Here is a 20,728-nt window from a genome sequence, read left to right as displayed (position 1 = left end):
GACATTCTTTTTCCTAAATTGGAGGAATTATATAAAACGTCCCTAGAAATTGGGCATCTACCGCACTCTACCATGCAAGCTCTGGTCGTTTCCCTCCTCAAACTGGGACGAGATGGCACTGACTTATCCAGCTACTGGCCTTTATCGCTCCTAGCGACCGAGTACAAGAGTCTTAGTAAGGTCTTTGCTAACCGCATTCTACCCGCCCTAAATGCCCTTATACACAGGGACCAATGCGTATTCCTCCCGGCCCGTAGTACGTCCCTGAACACCAGACATCTACATCATGTCATGGCAGCTACACCGCCAGATTATGCTGATGCGGGCTGCATAGCGTTGAATCTCCAGCAGGCCTTCGACTCTGTAACTTGGGAATACATGTTTACAGCCCTGAGTCGGTTCGGACTTCCTCCAGGGTACCTCTGCTGGATTTGTTTGCTCTACACTGATCCCACCGCCAGAGCATGTACCAGGAAACATATCTCTCGCGAGTATAGCATATATAGGGGTACCCGTCAAGGATGCCCTCTCTCCCCCATTCTATTCGTCTTGGGGCTTGAACCCCTAGCAATTGCGCTGCGGCAATCGGCCGACAGACTGGGGATCCTGCTGGACGGTACCGCACACTTAATTTCGATTTATGCGGATGACATCCTTATCTACTTGCGTAATCTGTCAGCCAGCGTGGAACCCCTTCCCAGTATATTCTCTGCCTTCGAGCGGGTCTCGGGGCTCGCAATAAACGAAGGGAAGTCAAATGCCTTTTACTTCAAAGAGGGACCCCGTCCAGACGCGTTCTCCTTTGGCACTTATAGCTTACCGATTGCACATGACACTTTTAAATACCTAGGGATCCGAGTATATAGGACCCAGTCTGATCAGCTAGATGGCAACTTAATGAGAGCAATCGCTGCCTTACGTCCATGTATATCTTTTTGGAACTCCCTCCCATTATCGGCGACGGGTCGGATTGCCATTTCCAAAAAGGTGATGGTTCCCCGTCTATTGTACTTTTTTGTAAATCTACCCCTAATAGTTCCGCAGGCGGTATTCCGAATGCTGGAGGTGCTTCTCCTAGAGCTAGTATGGGGGAAGGGTAGGCGTAGGATTAGCCTCAAGAAACTACAGTTAGAACCTCGTAAAGGAGGATTGGGGGTCCCAGACTTCAGGGCTTACTATTACGTGTGCCAACTGCAATGGTTATCCTTTTGGATGGCGGGTAGGAACCTGCAGGAAATTGGATATGGCCCCAGGGACTTAGAAAGCGGGACACTTCACAGATTCCTACTCCCTAAAATCAAACTCCCGCCTCGGGGACCCCCATTGCTAATGACCGCCCTTCAATGCTGGAAGAAGGCTATCCAATATACATCAGGGGCAGTCCCATATGCGAGAAATATCCCATTACTAGGCATGCCACTACCAGGTGGGAGACTGACTTAGGCGAGACTACAAGACTGGGAGGAGGTGGGAGTGGAAGAGGTGGGATCGCTCTTTGGCGATGGCACCCTTATGAACCATTATATGTTTGTGCAGACCACAGGCGCAACAGATCGTCATTAGTTATTGTATGCTGCTGTAGCACATTACACTAAGGAGACCTGGGCACCTCAGTGCACTGAACCACCTCAACACGAACTTGTTCACCTGCTTTATTACATGGGAAGGGGAGGACATCTAGTGAAATGGCTGTATACTGGCATTGGGGCACAGGTCTCAATTATACTCACTGCTCTCCGGACTAAATGGGCGGATGACACTGGCGTGGCCATAACTGATAAGGCATGGACGAGTATTTTAGAGCATCCCAAACGGGTGTCCCAGAATGCCCGCCTTAAATTCATACAAACTATGGTGTTACATAGATCATATTTAACCCCGAAGAGAATCCAACGTATGTTCCCTGAGGCCCAGAATAGTTGCCCTCGATGTGGGGCTGAGGAGGCGGGATTCCTTCATATGTTGTGGGTCTGCCCCCGTCTCGGCGCTTACTGGGGCAGAATCCGGAGGGCACAGTTGACGATTCACGATAATGCTATAGAATGTTTACTAGGGCTGCGCAAATGTACTGGCGCCCTTAAGGTCCAGTTGTGCTTTCTTGATTTAGCTCTAATCTTAGCTTTAAGAGGGATCATCAAGAGATGGAAATCGCCCCGCTGCCCTCCATTAACATTATGGCAGGATGAAGTGATACGATGGTGTGGGGCTGAGAGTGTGGCTATTAGACGGGAAGAGGCGAGAGGGCTCAGAAAACACCCAATCTCACTAGACTGGGACCGTATGCTAGAGGAGTTTGGACATTTAGATCTCAAACCGGGGCCCGTAACACCTACCCCATAGTGCACCCATAAGGCCCCAACGTACGCGACGCCAATTAATTAATTGATTGCGGTTACCTTGCCGCCCAGACTCTGCGGCACCAACAAAAGGAACCCAGGGATCCTAAATAGAGATGCAGTACTGGATTACGGGATACAATATTGAGACACAGACCAGGAGGGAGGGAGGGGGGGGGGGGGGGGAGGGCACGGGGTTGTTCTTGGAAAAATAATAGTTTTTAATTGCATGTCACTTGTAACTATCATAGGCAATATGTAATATTCCTGCAAGTGATATTGACCGGACATATGACCAACCTATCTCCTGTGGAATCATGCATCACATTCCATTGTATGACCATTTAGGATAGAATACGTGTAATAGAAATGTTTCAACAAACAACAAAATGTACACGCCATGATACATTTCATATTGCCGGTGTAACGTTCAAGGGTGTGCAATAAAGTTTGTTAAAAAAAAAAACTAATCCTCGACTACAATCTATTGGGCAAGAATCTGGCAAATGGAATTTTGCCTCTGTTTACAGTGCTGGTGCATCTAAACCAGTCTGGTTTTGTGCCGCAAAAGCAGCCTACAAGAGGAGGCCGCTCCATGTGATAGAAGGATACAAAAAGCAATCAGGACTTACGGCAGTGTCCTCCATCAACATGGAGAAGGCCTTCTACTCTGAGTTGGAGGTACCAGTTTGAAGTCATGTATGTTGTGGTGCTCAGCCAACTTGGAAAAATCTATTGTATGCTGCTCTCCCTGAAAGGGTCAAAACTGACTGAGTAATCGCAGTCCTTTAACACTGAGCGAGGTATATGCCACGAGTGTCCTAGCTCCATTGCTGTCTGCAGCTGGCGATGAGCCCCTCAGTGAGCTGTTCTGTAGTGAGAGTATGAATAGGGGAATTGCATTGGATGGGCACACGCGTGCTATCTTGTATATAGGCAGAAGACATTCATTTTCTCACAAATGACAAAAGGGGTTTGCTCCAGTTACTAGATCTGCTGGAAAGGTTCGGGAAAGTATCATGGCGGAAATTAAACATACGTCTGTTTCCTTCAAGACCAACCACAGCAGCAAAGATGGAAAACTCACCACTACTGACAATTAATGGGGAAATTACCACTTTCAAGTCGCTGGGTGTAAATGTACACCACACACAGAAGGACTGCTTAGATGGTAATCTGTTGAGAATCTTAATGAAAATATTAGGTCTAGAGGTACTTTGAAAAACAAATTAGCACTGTCAATTAAGATTACCAATTGCCAAACTGGTGCTTTTACCAAGATTCCTAGATTTCTTTTCAGCTATGGCAATAAGCTTGCTTATGAGCTTTTTTGTGGAGGCAGACGAGGTGTAGACTGAGCACATTTGGGAGGTTAAAGACACAGGTATCCCTACATCAGTTGCCACAACCAGGTGACCGCTGTGGTCTTGTGGCACCTAGTTAGAATATGACTATTCGGCCGCAAAGTAGCAGGCCAGATGGATGGCAGACCCCAGAACTCTTGAGCCTACTTTCATTTAGACAGAATGTTGAGGGACATCATGATTAACCTTTCTCTGCTTACAACGTGCTGTGAGATTCAACGACCCCATATTACTGCAAACAGCCTGTGGCTGCTGGCTCAGAATGGTGCAGAAGACCCCCATGGGGACACAATATGTGCCAGGCTTGCCATTGTGGTGTATATTGGGGTTGGCTGGTCTGCCATGCACAAGAGACAAACAGCAGTGGGCGGAGGCTGGAGTGATACCCTTGGGTGCACATATTCTGCTCATCAAGGCAATGCAACAAACATGAGAACAGGGTAATGAGGCACCAGGGCTGCACCCGGAGCTACAGTCATAGCTAGCGATAGTTTTGGGTTAGAAGAGTTGTTACACATATCTATACAATCATGCCAGTGTGATGGATCAGACCCTACATTCCTTATGGGAAGTGTGGAATAGAGATATGAGCACAGATTTATCAGCCAGTCCCAGGTAGTGCCTATTAGAATTGTGGAAGCGGTGGAAAAAGAACAGACCCAAATGCAAGTTTGCAGACTTAGCCCTCTTGTTGGCCAAAAGACAGTTGGCAAGGGTTTGCAAATCTCTCAGTTGACCGGAGGTGGGAATTACACAGGTGGGCAGACACTGAGAAGGCTGCACTAACTGCACAACAAAATAAGAGCAGGTCAACTACCTGATTTAAAGACTGAGACACAAAACTCAGGAAAACCATGAAGGAAAATGATGACAGGTAAACCTAAGCCAGCTACAAGACTTTTCTCGCTCCGCCTCCCCCACCTTACACTAAACCCTCTGCTGTAATTAATAAATCAATAATAGCTTACTAATTCACACACACATTGTCTGTAGATAAAAACTCCCAGGTGCCCGCGACACCTCATGCATCTTGTATTTAAAGTGGTGTTGGTAAATATAATAGGTTGGATGTGTATCTTGTGGAGAGTACACACTTTTGGGGTGGAAAGTTTTAGAAATTATGCTAAATGACTGCCTCACAAGTTGTAAAGTTGGTATAAGTTTGGTTATAAGTTGTAAAAAGGTGCAGTTGAACTGGGTTAACATTTCATGTGGCACATCTTCACTTATGAGGAATGTATGCTCATATTTTTTCTACCTGTGAAAATCAATAAATATACTTTAAAAAACTTCAATGGCCACCCCAGTGCTTATTTTTCAGTAAAAGCAAATATTTTACTTACACTAAAGAACTAAATACTAAACAATCCAATTATGATCAAGATACAGGGTTGAATCCTTGGTTGTGTTCTTCTGGTGGCTCGACACGTTCCCGCTCTAATAAGCTCTCTTCACCAGGGTGATATCTATGTCTCATAATCCCTATTATCTAGTAGAAGAAGCATGAAGTTCTATTCTTTAGAGTTAAGAAAACTCCTGAAGTGAATCAAGTTGTTGATCCTTCACCATTGCCTTCAGGTCCAATAAGAGATGCCTTTTCTCCATTACACGGTTCCGTTGGGACTCAATCACAATTGTTATCTTTTGCCATTATTGCCTCTCCTAATTACTTGATTGAAGAGGTGTAATGTATACGTCAATTGGTCTTCTTGAACAGTATGTTTGTCATCCCAGTTTTGTTATGATCATAGTTGTGCCTCAGGAAGTTACTGGTGACTGAGTTAATAGATGAAGGACTCCATGTCCATTTTAATATTGTGTAGGCGTTCTGCAGTGCCACTGTAGTACCATGCTTTTCCCCCAGTTTTTGCAAAGAGTAACGTTTGACCCCTTTTCCTTGCAGGATACATGATTGCACCAAACCAATCAAACCTTTTGCAATTGTTCTTTTGAATATAGTTATTCCTTAATTAAGAGAGAGAAGGAGATACTTGGCTTATTTACTGGAGTATTTTCAGAGTAGTCTAATTGTACCATCTTCTTCACCTTATAGGGCACATTTTGTACCCAAGAAAGACCAATGTCTTCAACCTTACATTGATTATCACTGCTTCATTCAGATCACAACCAAGGAAAGATATCCTTTGCCTCTAATAAATTACATTTAGGGGGTCAGTCCATGGAGTACAAGGCTTCAATACACAAGATTTAAGAGACACATAGCAGCAGTTGGCAAGTGGGAAACAGCGTTTCACGCACCACTTGGGCATTTTAAATTTTGTGTACTGTCACTTGGGTTGTGTAATTGTCCTGCAATTTTCCAGCACTTTATGTAATCACTATTCTCCAATGTCTCAAATCAGTTTGTAGTGCTCTATTTGGATGATAGTCTAGGTTTTTGTTTTCAAAGAATCTCGGAAAACATCAAGAACGTGAGGTTGGTGCTATTAAGATTTCAGCAACATCATTTGGTTTAGATGGAAAACCTCTCAACTTTTGAATAGTATTTTTTAAATAGCGCTTCATACCACACTTCTTCAGTTTCTAAGTGGTGTGAATAAGAGTTGTTACTATTGCCCATGCTTGGTACTCAAATGATCAACTTTCAGGAAGCTGAAAGGCTGAGTCAGCCTTACTGGAATTCAAACGTGTGATCTACTGATCACTGATTTGTCCCGGCGGCACACGTTCATCTCAATGAGCGACCCCTCTGACTTAAATACTTTCCTTTGGAGCCTCAGAAAGTCTCCTCTCTTTTGGATTGGCTCCCACCTACTAATGTTAAGGAGCGTCAAAGTTTTCCTGTATTCACAAATTTTGAACATCAATTTTGCAATTGATAAATTGTTAGGATCCCAAGTTTTTAAATGTCATCCTGTTAATCTCGGAGCTTCAGGAGAGGGACATATGGGTCACAGTTGATGCTGCCTCACACCCTCCAACTATATGTTGCAGATCCATGATTTCCTGCCTTGGCATCCACCCCACCAACTCCAGTGACTAATCATGCGCCTTTTTCACTTGCAACATCTTCGGCTTCACGGTTCAGTCATCTATTTGCATCTTTGGTGACAACTCCTGTATTTCTGTCTTCTTCACATTTTATGGTTCTCTCATCATCACATCCTCCGGTTATTGAACCTGCATTCAACGCTTCAGATATGGAAGCATCTACTTGGTATGAGGCACCGAGCTCAGATTTAACAAATTTTAAAAAGAAAAGAGTGATCAGCTGCTGGTTCTAGTTCCTTGCACAGTTAACTATTACAAGCGTTTTGCTCCTTTGGCCTTTTCGAGTCTGATTTCCGATTTCGCACCAGGCTGCATAGGCCAATCATATGTTTGTGTTTTAACTTATTTCTGCATCTGAAACCACTGATGATTTTGTTGTTTAAAAAAAAATCTAAAATCGGCTTGGATTTGAAAGTGACTGTTGACACTTTTTGTGGGAGATTACTTGTCCTTTTTGAGGGCGATTATTTGCATACTTTGCACTTTAAAGCAGTTCCGAGTGGACTACCTGAGGTGGAGGTTGACATCTTTGTTCCAGAAAAGTGATGCATCTTGGTCAGCATTCTAATGTTCCAACAGCATCAACAGTCCGCGTGGCAGTAAAAAATAGCAGTCAGCCTGTTTGGCTGGTGTTTTTGACCGGATACTGACTCATTGCTTGATCTTTGCTCAACCAGTCAAGGATTTCTAAAGTTTTTAAATGTGTGTGGTTTTAACTTGTTTTTTAATATGAAATCTGCTTGAATCTGGTGGGCACTATTGGCGCTATTACTTTGCACTTGCAACATTCCTGAATGAACAATCTGAGGTTGAAGTGCACTTCTTTTCTGCTTCCTGGCTGTTCCAGGAAAGGGCCGCCATCTTGGTCAGTATTTTAGCATTCAAGGGCAAGGAGCATGTACACTCTGCCGCCTACGCGTTCGCGCCAACATCACACTGAAGGCAGGTCTGGCTATACCCATCTTTGACTGAGAAACGACCAGTGGCCAGGAATGCCTGTTTGAATTGAATATTTAAAAAAGTTAGGCCAGCTTTAACCTACACCCATGAAGAACTCTGCAAAGCAGTGTGTATAAATACTCCAGTAAATAGTAAGTACACCGACACACTGGTTTAACTTGGCCTATGCTATGGGTTCGTGAACCACACGACCAATCGCCTCCAAATAAGCAGCGTTTACAACAGAGGCTTAGTGGGCCCAAATAAACAAAATATAGCAGTAAAAGTGGCACATAAAGATTACATTCATGGGGCTTTAATGAGTGCTAGATCTGCAGATGCTTACTGCTTTAATGTAGCTGACTTAATTATAGAAAATAAGTTCGGCCATCTATGTTTGACTGAAACTTGGCTCAAAGAAGAGATTGTCACAGTACTCGCTGACCTAGTTCCTGCTATTTACCAGATTATAACTGCTTGCAGGAAGACCAGAGAAGGGACTTACTTGGTCAATTTTTACAGCAAAGCAATAAAATTGAAGATACCCATGAGGAACATGAAATCCTCCAGGTAAAAATAATCGATCAGTCAAAAGTTGATTTCCAAAAACGTCTATGCTACAGACCACACAATAAAAGTCAAACAATTTCACTTGAAAGACTTTAAGCAATGCGTTATCAACAAGCATTAAAACATTCTGATTAGAGAGTTAAATATTCACTTTGATGATGTAATCGGGGACATACAGAGAAAATATGTGAAGTTTTTTCTCTCTCCGCAGTCTATCGCCCACGGTTGCCCAGGCATCACATGCAGCTTGTGACAACGACATCAACCGCTCAGACATTAATATCAATCTTGTACACCATCTCATAGAGTTTCCATGGTCTGAATACCTGGCCATGTCTTTGCAATGGTGGCCGCAGCCTATCGAAAATGGTAGGGCAGCCACGCCTGTAGAGTGCGGGGAGGGGGGGAATAAAAAAAAGCTTACCTGCCACTCTGTCCCTGCTGACGCCTGCCTTGCTGTTTCTCTCGTCGGGCCGGAAGGGATGAGTCCTCTGGAAATTTCCAAGAGGAATCATATTTAAGAGTTCACGAGTACTTCTCTGAACCCGGGACTTTGGTGGAACTGTGCTCTTGTCGTCACACTTACTCCAAAGAGACACTGTCTCGAATGTCCTCACGCCGATCCTCCGTCAACGGAGGACCGGCGTGAGGACATTCGAAGTACTCGTGAACTCTTAAATATGATTCCTCTTGGAAATTTCCAGAGTTTGTGACAATTGGACATTGTCTAACACACTAAATAAAAAGGTAAAACACCTGAATAGGGGTGAAGACCCTAAACTAGGGACCAACACCCTGACGAATGCCAGAGTGAACCGGTTGGTCGCAAAAAAGCTGGCAGAAACATGTTGGTATTTGCAGTGGGGATAGAAGGGTCGTTCCCTGAATACCCCAGATCTTAGGTTTTAATCCTACTAGGGGTTAACAAAAATAAAAAATTGAGTGTTGACCACTAGGTAGTTTTAATTATATGTATCTGCACTCTTTTGTCCGGGCTCTAAGGGGAATATATGTTTTTCCTTTTAGTTGTGTCACGCCTTTGCGTTTTGTTTTGTGTCTCTTCACATTTACTCTACCCTCACCACTATTCTTCATAAAAAAACTTACGCTCCATCCAGTGTGTTGGTCTGCACCTGGATGTATTATGTGGCCCTATGATGAAGCATGACACTGTAAAGTGTGTGAGGGCAGGATTAAGAAATTTTTTTGTCTTCCCTTGCCTTGTTTTTTTGGTAGGATTGTATGTATACTATCCCACTGTGGGTAGGTGGAGAATCTTTAGTGTTTCCTACGAAACCTGGAAATTCCTAGATTTGGACGAGTTGGGCTCACTCCCGTAATGTAACATGCTTCATCTTAGCTACTGGTGTTTTCCCAAGACGCTCTCATCATAAGGATACCAGCCTCTCTCTTTCTCCCTATGTGTTACATATACTATTAGATTTATTCACCTTACATCACAACAATGTTTCATTTATTTTTTGTGTGAGTTTTAGCTGTTAAGTTATTATAATAAGAACATTTTCAAGCCTCTTGAGTAGTGATAAGCTTCACACATTCCATAGAGGGCATCTGTGACAAACGGTCTACTTTAAGGTTGTGCTCCCTTGATTACTATCTTGTTCTTTCGGGACCAGCCGAGGGCAGACAGCAGGCTGAAAGAATATGAGCATTGCACAGGCGTGCGTGTGTTTCATCTAGTGAGCTCTTATATTTCACAAGAATTTGGTGATAATGTAGAGATTAGCAATGGTTAGGAAAAACAGATTGCATCAAAGATTTTTTGAAGTTTGCTTCTGGTTATCAATGTATTCACATGTTATGCATTTATTTTAATCACCATTTATTTTATTTGTGCAATTTCACTTTTACATATATTCTACCCAAAAACTGGGCTTTAATATATCATTTATGGAATCAAAAGTGCCCCCCTTTCAGAGGCCCTGAGCCATGTTCCTGACAATTGGTGTTCAGGTTGAAACCTACCTTTCTTCTCCACAGAGCACCTAGAAGCCATGGGATCTCCTGAATCTGGCCTATTTCGACAATGCCTAGGTCTGTAGTCTTCTCTTGGCCTTCTAACTTCCCATGCCAATAGGTGTTGCTCATTCTTGTCTTCTTTGTATATAATCTCTCTGTGAAGTTTCTGCTCACAAGCTCTACTTTCAGAAAAGACAGCTGCAGAAAACAAATAGTGTTGTGTGCCCTTGGTTTGGGATGAGGTGTCTGTGTTATTCATGGAATGAACTTTGAATGGGACTGTAAGTTATGAAACAACTGTATATGTTTCTTTACCCAACTTTTTCTAGGGAAAGTACTAGTGTACGTTTGAGCTCCTGTGAGTGAGAATTAGAAGAAGAGTTTCTTTCCCCATGCTCCTTCTGTCATGGTCTTTCAATATCTTTTTTCTGAAATATGTTCTTGGGTAAAAACAACACTCTGCTTTCTAATATTTCTCTATTCCATGCTGCTTGCTTTTTAATTTCTATTCTTATTTTTTTGCTGATAAAGAATGCACAACTTCTGTTGCTATACCTCTTAGGCTTGTATTTGGCTAGCATTTCAAGTAGACTGTGTGATTCATACAGGGTGTGCCATATATAAATTAATAACCACAAGCACAAGAAAATATCACTCCTGGTGTGAAGGAAAGCTATACACCTTGGAAATCATCCAATTTGTGGAACCCAAGAAAGAGTCCAGTGTTGTGTTGTTATAAAAAAGGCAGTTCACAAAAATTGAAGGAGAACCCTCACTCACCTATCCAGGTGTCATGTTCATCCTCAGGTTTTCTTCATTCACCAAGAATTCTTATAACGGCGACTGGGCTTCCAATATGAAAAGGGAGCACACCATTTATGGAGAAAAGGGGGGGAGGAGGGTACTACCAAAGTTCCCAACATAGGTACAACCAGACAATGACCAAAAACATATTTTACTAATTGTAATACTGAGAATGTTAGTCTCCTTATCACATGGCCATGGTATGACCACACAGAAAGTACTGTTTAGGATGAATGAACATCACAGCACCATTAGGTCCCAAAAGAAGTGCAACCAAGATGTCTAGACATTCATTACCTTAAGAAATAAAATTCTAATAATAACTTAAGATTGGTCATCCTAGAAAAAAATCACTAGCAATTCTCATAATCTTAGCTCGAAACGACTGTCCAATGAACAGAGGTGGCTATACTGACTTAGGACCCATGAGACCTGACTTAATGATGACATTCTTTGGTTACACTTTGTTTAACCTAGTAAGTCCATAGATATTAGTTAGTAATCTTCACTATGCCACATCACTCCATCCACACTTCATATGTTTCCAGTGGCGGCTCGCAGAGGGAGTGCTGCGGGCGGTGGGGCCAGTGTGGGGCCCAGTGGGTGGGGGGGGGTAGTGGACTCGAACTTACGATGGAACGGAGTAAAGTAAGTAAATAAATAAATAAAACTATTTACCTTGCGCTCGCTGCACCACTGAGTTGGCCACTGTATGTTTCTGTTAATGTATCACACCTTTTTAACTATTGTGCAGTATGCACTGACCAGACTTTACTATGTATGTAGGATGCACTGACTATACAGGAATAGATATATTTTTCTAGAATCCAGTGTTTATAACTCAAATTTCCTTTCCTTTTTTGGCCTTATATTTATCCAGGGAAAACTATTTTTACATTATAATAGCCTGATGTGCCACAAACTGAAGAACTGGCTGTGCATGCAGCCATAGACTGTTTTCCAATCACTTAATTCTTGTATATTTTCTTTAATGCGAAAATGTGGGGAACTCTTTGCCCAGAGGACCATTTTTCAAAGCATTCTCTGAAGCTATGTGCGCATACATACTTTACCGCGTCCTGAATACCTGAGAGCCAGCAATGAGGACTACATCTCCCATCATCAGCACAGATGCAGCACAATGAGTCGATGCCTTGCTGTGTTCCTTACCTGCATTTACAAATCCTGCTGCCCCCTCACTGTTTAACATACAGAAGACATGCTGGACCTACACAGGTATTTCCATAGGGCTCTCCCTTTAACGAAGTAAGTGATCTCCCCTTTCGGGATCTCTTGACCAAATATTTGGCATTTTCCATCCCAATTTGAACCTCTTACTTCCACCTAGTGTGTGCCTACAAGGAGTCCCTGCCCATGCTCCTCCATGGGGCCCTATAAACCTGACCTGGCCTTTAACAAAGTAAGTGATTCTCTGCTTTTGGGAATTTCTGATAAACTATTTGGTAATTCCATCTTAATCGGAACCTCTTACTTACTTCCCCCTAGTGTGTGCCTACAAGGAGTCCCTGCCTTTGCTCCTCCATGGGGCCTTATAAACCCGATCATTAGGGTAAGGTTGTGTATGTGTGAAGTGGATGGACTTTGGCAACGATTTAACATTCACATGTGCTAGAACTGTGTGCTGTTAAGTTGTTCACTAGTGGCTAATCTAATGACACTATCACTGGGGACTGGTAATGATTGACAACTCTACTATGCATGTGCTTTTTTTAATTTAATTTATGGATTTCAGTTTATCCAGTTTGCCTGTTAGTATACTATTTATGTATTTCTCAACAGGTCTTACCTGATGTACCATTTCTCGCAAGTATACATCAGTACTTTATTTGAGCAAACTCTTGCTATGATTGTATGAATGTGGTAGGCATGTATGGTGTGTTTATTAAAGTATCAGGGTTCCTGGTCCTGATGAATGCCGCAGACACAAATATTTCCGATTTGTATTTTTTGTATGCCAAGTCTTTATTAAATTAAAAAAATATATGTAATCAATGATCAACAATCCAGTAACGCCATATAAACAACAAATGGCAATTGGCAAGAGTACATTACGAGATATGAAGATAATGAGAAAGCTAAAAACAAAAAACAAAGGAGAAGTACAAGTACCTCGATGCTTGAGATTAATGCCTTTTTTTTTTTTTGATGTTAGATTGTTTGGCATCGCTTTGGTGGGTTTGTACTAGCTAGGAAAGGTGGGCAAAGACCAGATTAGGTAGGATCGCGAGGGGGGCGTAGCAGTAAGGGGGTCGTTCCCCCAGAGTTGATTTTTCTGATTTTTTTCTTCCACAGAGGCAGGTAGGGCTGTGGGGATCACAGAGGGGCCAACACTCACTTCCATCCTTAGGGACTGAGTCCTTTAGCCTCATTTAAGGGGGAGGGGCAGGGGTCACCGGGGTTGGGGAGGTTTGGGGGGGGGGGGGTTTGGGATGGTGATGGTGGTGGGGGAGGTCGGGGTATAAAGGGGAAAAAGTCCTTGGCGGTTTCAAATGACAGTTCAGTTGCGGATACTCAGGAAAGATTCACAAGTATTAAGAGTTTATGTTTGTTTAATCCCCAGTTGGAGTGGAATGATATTGTACTGTGGACACTAAAAAGAATCCTCAATGTCTCGTAGCATAAAAATCTGCTCGTTTAATGTATCTGGGCTTAACTCTAGCAATAAAAGGAGGCAAATATCTGCAGAAGTTCGTTTTATTAAACCTGATATTCTCTGCCTACAGGAAACACATCTCTCTTGGGATAACAGGCTTCTTATAGCAGATCTTGGTTACACGTTGAACGTCGCCTCCCAACAAACTAACAACACTAGAGGGGTCATGATCTTATCAAAACCAGGGTATTGTACAGTCGGGCGTAAATTAGCTGACAAATGGGGTAGATGGGTGATCGCAGAGTTTACAGTGCGGGGTAAGGCTTTCACTATCTGCTCCATTTATGGCTCCAATATGGATGAGGCGGAAGTCCTTGAGTTGTTAAATTTAGAGTTAGCTAGTTGGGGTGAACCGCTAATCTTATGCGGAGATTTGAATATAAACCTAAACAACACAGAACTTATGAAAGGCTTTGCTCATTACCAGGGACGCAAACCGCGAGTGTTTAAAGCTTTATATAACTTAGTCAAGGATCACGGCCTTGTGGATATTTGGAGCAAAAAATACCCTTCTCTTCCTGGATATTCGTATTACTCTGCACCTCATAAGAAATTAGTTAGACTAGATTACTTTTTTATATCCTCTAGTATTCACACAGCTACAAAGATACAGATTTTTCCCAGAGTTACTTCAGACCATTCTCCTCTCATGATTGATTGTTCTATTTTGGCTGAGATGAACTTTGTAAAAAACTTCTCATTTGATAGGAAGCTTTGTCTGGATATACAATTCAGAAGCCATATAATTGAATGGATGATGGAATTCTTTAGGATTAATTTAGATTCGGCGAATATTTCGATAGTCTGGGATACATTTAAGGCCTGTTTAAGAGGAGAAACGACGAAATTTGGATTATATAACCAACACAAGATACGAGGGCAAATGAGAGGGTTTTATCAGCGATTAGAGGTGGCGGAAGTGGGTTTGGCCATCGCTTTGACAAATAAAGATAATTTAAATCAGATATTGCTTATGGAAGAGTCTATTGCACAATGTAAGGCTACTATTACTGGAGTATGGGCCGAAGAGATAGCGCGTAAATATCTAACAAATAGAAGACACATTTATGAATATGGGGAAGCTATCGGTCGGTCTTTAGCTTTGAGGTTAAAAATGAAATCCACCTCTCGAGTGATTTCCAGAGTTCAGGATAAAGATGGGGTGGTTCGGGAAGCCCCCTCGGAGATTTTACACGTATTTCACCAATTCTATTCGGAACTGTATACTCAGCAATCAAATTCCACTAAGGCTCAGATTCCTGATTGCGCAGTGTTAAAACAATTAAACCACATTGAAGCTGAAATTTTAGATAGTCCCTTTACTATGGAGGAATTAGAGGAGGCTGTTAGTCAAATACCTAATGGAAAAGCTGCCGGCCCTGACTTTATCCCGGGGGAGGTGTATAAATGCTTCTTTGAACCACTGAAGAATGTATTGTTATCTACATTTAGGATGGCACAAAAGGGAATATCACCCGCTACCTGGAATGATGCCTCTATTATTGTTTTTAGTAAAAAAGGGAAATCACCTGAATTACCCGGATCATATCGTCCAATATCCCTACTTAATTGTGACAGCAAGCTATACTCTAAAATGTTGGCCAATCGTATTTCTAAGGTTATATCATCATTAGTTACTACTAATCAGCATGGCTTTATACCCAAAAGAGGAACGGTCTCTCATATTAATAAAGTTATTACTTTATTTGACTATGCTGACGTGAAGAAAAAGGATCTAGCTTTAATTCTTCTAGATGCTGAGAAAGCTTTTGATCGCGTGGAATGGGTCTATCTGTGGGAGGTGATGAAACGGATGGGTTTTGGAAGTGCTTTTCTAAAGGCAATTAAGGTATTATACAACGCACCAAAGGCCAGAATTGTAGCAATGGGCTTAAAATCAGAGGAAATTAAAATAACCAGAGGAACAAGGCAAGGGTGCCCTTGCTCCCCGTTATTGTTTGCCTTATATATCCACCCTTTCATCATAAGCCTACAGAATTCCTTATGTATCAGACCCTTTCCAGTTGCTGATATTTTATTTACTGTATTTGCATATGCAGATGATATAGCCATAGTAACTACTGATCCCAGGGAGGCAATAGTGGAGATAGAATCATTAGCCAAAGATTATGGAAGTATGTCAGGATACAAATTAAATGCGGAAAAAACCCAAATTCTCTGTACAAAAAATATACAATTTAATGATTGTCGGGTTACTAATGAAGTAACCTATTTGGGTATTCTAATTAAAACTCAAATGCAAGAAATTGTTGAGAGAAATTGGGAAGTGAGCATCGCCCAGGTTAAACAGTCATTGGATAAATGGAGTAGGCTTCAACTATCCATTATTGGAAGGGGGAATATAATTAAGATGAGCATTTTAGCTAAAATACTATATCTGTTTCGTAGCATACCTTTAGAAATTCCACTTAAACATATACAGTATCTACAAAATATTTGTGGGAAGTTTGTTTGGGCTCCCGGTAAACCGCGCAGATCTATGAAATGGCTTACATTACCGGAAGAAAGAGGAGGACGCGGTATACCTGATTTTCTTTATTATTATTATATTTGTTTTCTACAAAAAATGGGATATATACTGACAGGGGAATCTCCGAAGAATGAGGCTGATAGCCCTTCTATTTTTTACTTACTTTTAGGAGCACAAGCAAAAGGATGTCTATTAAAAGAACTAGAGGGCAATTATTATAAACATACACGATTCAAGACTCTTGCTTCTGCTTTTAAAGTGTGGAGAAATGTTAAGAAAATAATGAAATTTGGTAAAATTACATATTACACTCCCTTTGAAGCCTGCAAACTACTTCCCTCGGTGTTTTGGGATGATATCGCTAAGATATGGCTTAAAAAAGGGATTTCAAGAATTGGGGATTTATATCATAAAAATGCCATATTCGTAACATATGCAGAATTATCAGATAAATTTCGGCTCTCACCTACGTTTTTTTTTAAATATCTTCAAGTCCGGGATTTTTGTTTAAAAAATCATATCGAAGCACTCCCAAATGATTTAGTTGAGGGAATTCGACTTCAGAAAAAGATTGGTCCATTATATGTGATGTTAAATGATTATAAAAATGACGACATGCAAAAATACAACCAGTACTGGACTATACAATTGGCAGACTCTCAAATTGACATAGGGGAATCGCTATGTCTTGCTAAGAAAATTTGCTTGGCAGCCAATTTAAAAGCCCAAGTCTATAAAACCATCTTTAGGTTATACTATACTCCTAAACGTATGGCGACCTGGGGTGATAAATATGATGGTAAATGCTTTCGGTGTGGAGAACAAGAGGCAGACATGGTGCATATATTTTATAATTGTACAAAACTGATACATTTTTTTGTAGAAATTGAAAAATTTATTTCATTGGTACTTGGTTGTCTGATAAAGATTTCTCCATCATTGCTGATATTAGGGAGATGTCAGAGTATATATACCCATCAGGTTTTAAAAGAACATTCTTATTTTCTTTTTCTGGCAATGACTGTTGCACGGTTATGTATAGCAACAGAGTGGTTATCACCTGAGGCTCCTACGTTCGAATTTTGGAGAGCTAAGCTGTATCGTATGTATGAAATGGAAATGCATTTATATGCCTTAAAAGGGATTAGGAAGAAACGTTTAGGTATTTCAATCTGGGGAACTCTTATGAATTTTCTGTCTGATGATATGGGTATATTGTAGTGTATGTGATATCTTGTTTTTTTTTTTTTTTTTTCTTCCTGTACTTAACCCGTATTCTGTTATATCAACTTATGTATGTTTATATTTGTGAATCCGCCTTGGAAACAATAAAAAAAAAAAAAAAGGAGAAGTACAAGTACCTCAGTTCCATATAAAGACAATTGTTGTATATATAGCAATATAAGGTAGAACATAACATTACAAGAGAACAAAATAATGTATGTAAACAAATTGTAAAAATAAGTGTAAACCCAGTATATTTCAGACTTGTATTGGGTTGTTGGTTCTATTTCCTATGGCATGGCTGATTGGGCATTGAAAGTAGGTTGGCCTATCTGGGAGGTCTTGGTCGGGGTGCATGGAGAGCAAAGACATGGTCCAAGCATGGTGCAATGAGTGTTGCAGCACATAGGCATGGGGGTGTTGTGGAGAGGTTGAAAAAGAAACAAAGCACAGCCACACATTCCGTTTTAGAAGTGGTCGGTTACAGTGCACAATACGGATAGCTGGGTCCCCCTGGGAGTTTGTTAGACGTAAGAACTGTTCACCTGTTGAATTTCACCACAATCCATGCATAAACCGATTCTGCAGAGTTGGTGCCACCAACTCCCACATGTAGGCATATTTAATTAAAAAAACACTTATAAGCTGTCAGATTTCCAATTGTCAATCAGTCATTTACATCTGCTTTTACAACACTTACTGTCCAATTAAGATAATATGTAGTCTTAAAACTCTGCCTCTCAGTAACTGTCAGTGGTAGATGCCAAGTTACTTTCTTAATGATATGCATGAGACCCATAGTTAATGAGCTGCGCTATTAGATATATAGTTAAAATTGCATTTCGGCCCCCTAGAGATATTTCAGACAGAGCTAACCCCAATTAATTGTGTCCTAATAATCATTGATGTATGAGAGGGCAATCGGTCACCTAGCATACACACAGCCATCCCAAATGTCATGCTTGTGAACCAAAAATGTGAGCTGTTAACCAGCACATGCAACAATTATAGGCAGAGTAGAAAGTTGTGTATAAAATGAGTATTATTTATTTTAATTTAGTTTAATTTCAAGTCTCTCTAAATACAGCAGCTTTCTAAAGTTACATAAACAATAAGTTAACTATACTACAGTTAAATGACATGATGTTTCAGAGACAGCAGAAAAGAAAAACTCTTTTGGACAACACACTGTTCCTGGTTAGTGTAGCTTTGAGAAGTTTTAGTGAGTAAAGAGAGTTCAACCTAAGAGCTGTATGCAGCCAAATGAAAACGAAAATCACAAAGCAACTTCTTTGTCTCGGAAATCTTTGCTTCGAAAAATTTCAAATAAGGACGCTAGATCATTTTTAAATAACGTGTGGTAAAATAGATACCACAAAATACAGAAATTCAGTATGAAGACAGAATGAACTTAAAATGGAATAGACCGAATATACAGGCTTTAAACTTTGGTAATATATTGATCTTATGTAGTCCAGTAAAGATCTACGTTCAAGCTACTCGCCCACACCTACCAAGCTCTCCACAACACCGGTACCGCTTACCTCAATCACTGCCTCAACTTCTACCAATCCACCAGACAACTTCAATCTGCGTCCCAGGCAAGAGCACACCTCCCTCGCATCAAGAAGACCAGAAGCGGAGGACGCGCCTCCTCATACCGCGCAGCCACGACCTGGAATGACCTCCTGAAATACCTCGAACCTCCCCCTCGCTTACGGACTTCCAAAAGAAGATCAAGACATGGCTTTTCCAGATGAAACAGGCATGGTCCCCCCCTCCCCTGCAGGCCTGCCCTACACAGTGCCTGAATACCCTCACAGGCGATTAGTCACGCTCTACAAATTCACATAACATATGTAAGCACAGAAGTATGCATGAACTTAGAGCTAGTTTGGAAAATAAACTGTGAATCTTAAACTATTGCACTTCTTTTAAAGGTATTTAATTCCATGAAACATAATGAAAAGGTTTGTATACATAAGGCAAACTACAGGATTAACACAAATGCACTTATTCCTTTTGTAAAGTATGAAATGTCCCACACAAAATTAGAGAAATGTTTTGCACATTTTAAATAAAGTAAGCAGAAACTGAAGTGACCTTGTAGGTGCATAATGTACTAATACTGGAAATATTACCAGTACTTTGTTTTAAAGTTTCAGAAGGTCAAAAAAGGAATATGGACTTATAAACCTTCAAAATAACAATCTGGCTGCATCGCTCACATTAAATCTCTGACAGTGTAGACTTTCATTTTAATCCCAAATGCATCTGCAGCTCGGCGTTCAGTCTGACAGAGGATAGTGCTAGCACTATATACTGTTTCAAGAGAGATAGAAGCGGGTAACCTGTGTTTAACATAAGGTGTTTGAAAATTGAATGGCTGTCTCTGTAGTGCTTACCACATTTCAATCTAGTTTATTTCCACTCTGTGGAATGCTCTATAGGATGATAGTTGACCATGTCCCACCTCCTCACATAGCAGGTGACGAATAATTCCAAAACATGCACAGTTTCGCTGTATAGCTTTTTCAGTGTACTCTGGCCAATCACCGCCTAGACAAGGCCTTGTGGGTGAATTACAAAACCTGCAGTCAAAATCATCCGGAGTCTGTGTTCAGGAAACCTACAGCATGTAATATAGATGATACAACATCAAATGATGAATAAAATACGTGCAGCGTGAACAGTGGACCCTGATGAAAACTTGTGTTGAACATATCCAGTTTATTCTATATCAGCTTCTCTACTTTTACGCAATCAGTGAAGTTATGATAATACTCCTCACATAATTGGACCAACTAACTTTGTCCAAACCTGGCTATGTGTCTGTCAGTCCTACATTGACTGTCATAACTTTTCTACATTAGTAATAATGAGTATGTGAAGTAAGTTATAAATCAGAAATGTCACAATGAAGTACAAGGAACAATATCTCCATAAGCAAAACAAGAACAAATTATTCCCAATTAACATTGGAAATAAAACAACATTGCTAATTTCAAAGCACTATGTTAAACAAGAAATAAATAGCTTAAAATCAGCTTCCCCCAATACTCAAACATCAACAGTTTGGATGTTGGAGGTGTGAAGTTTCTGTAATGCCCCCTGAATATTTAATTGTAGCTTCAAGGAATTTAACAACTATGCAAACTGCTTCATGGCCTCGAGGATTAAATTAAATGTTACAGTCCTATTGCCTACATTTGTCATGCCCAAACTTGTCTGTATTTAGGTTTGTAAAGCGTACTATGCCCATGGGCATCAAAGCACTGCCACCGCTGTCATTTTTTAAGTGTGGGACAGTGGCACAAAGTGTGTCATTCAGTTT

The sequence above is a fragment of the Triturus cristatus genome, chromosome 7 (assembly GCF_964204655.1).
Source record: "Triturus cristatus chromosome 7, aTriCri1.1, whole genome shotgun sequence".
Lineage (NCBI taxonomy): Eukaryota > Metazoa > Chordata > Amphibia > Caudata > Salamandridae > Triturus > Triturus cristatus.
The sequence above is the reverse complement of the archived record's forward strand: the minus strand, read 5'-3'. Positions refer to the sequence as shown.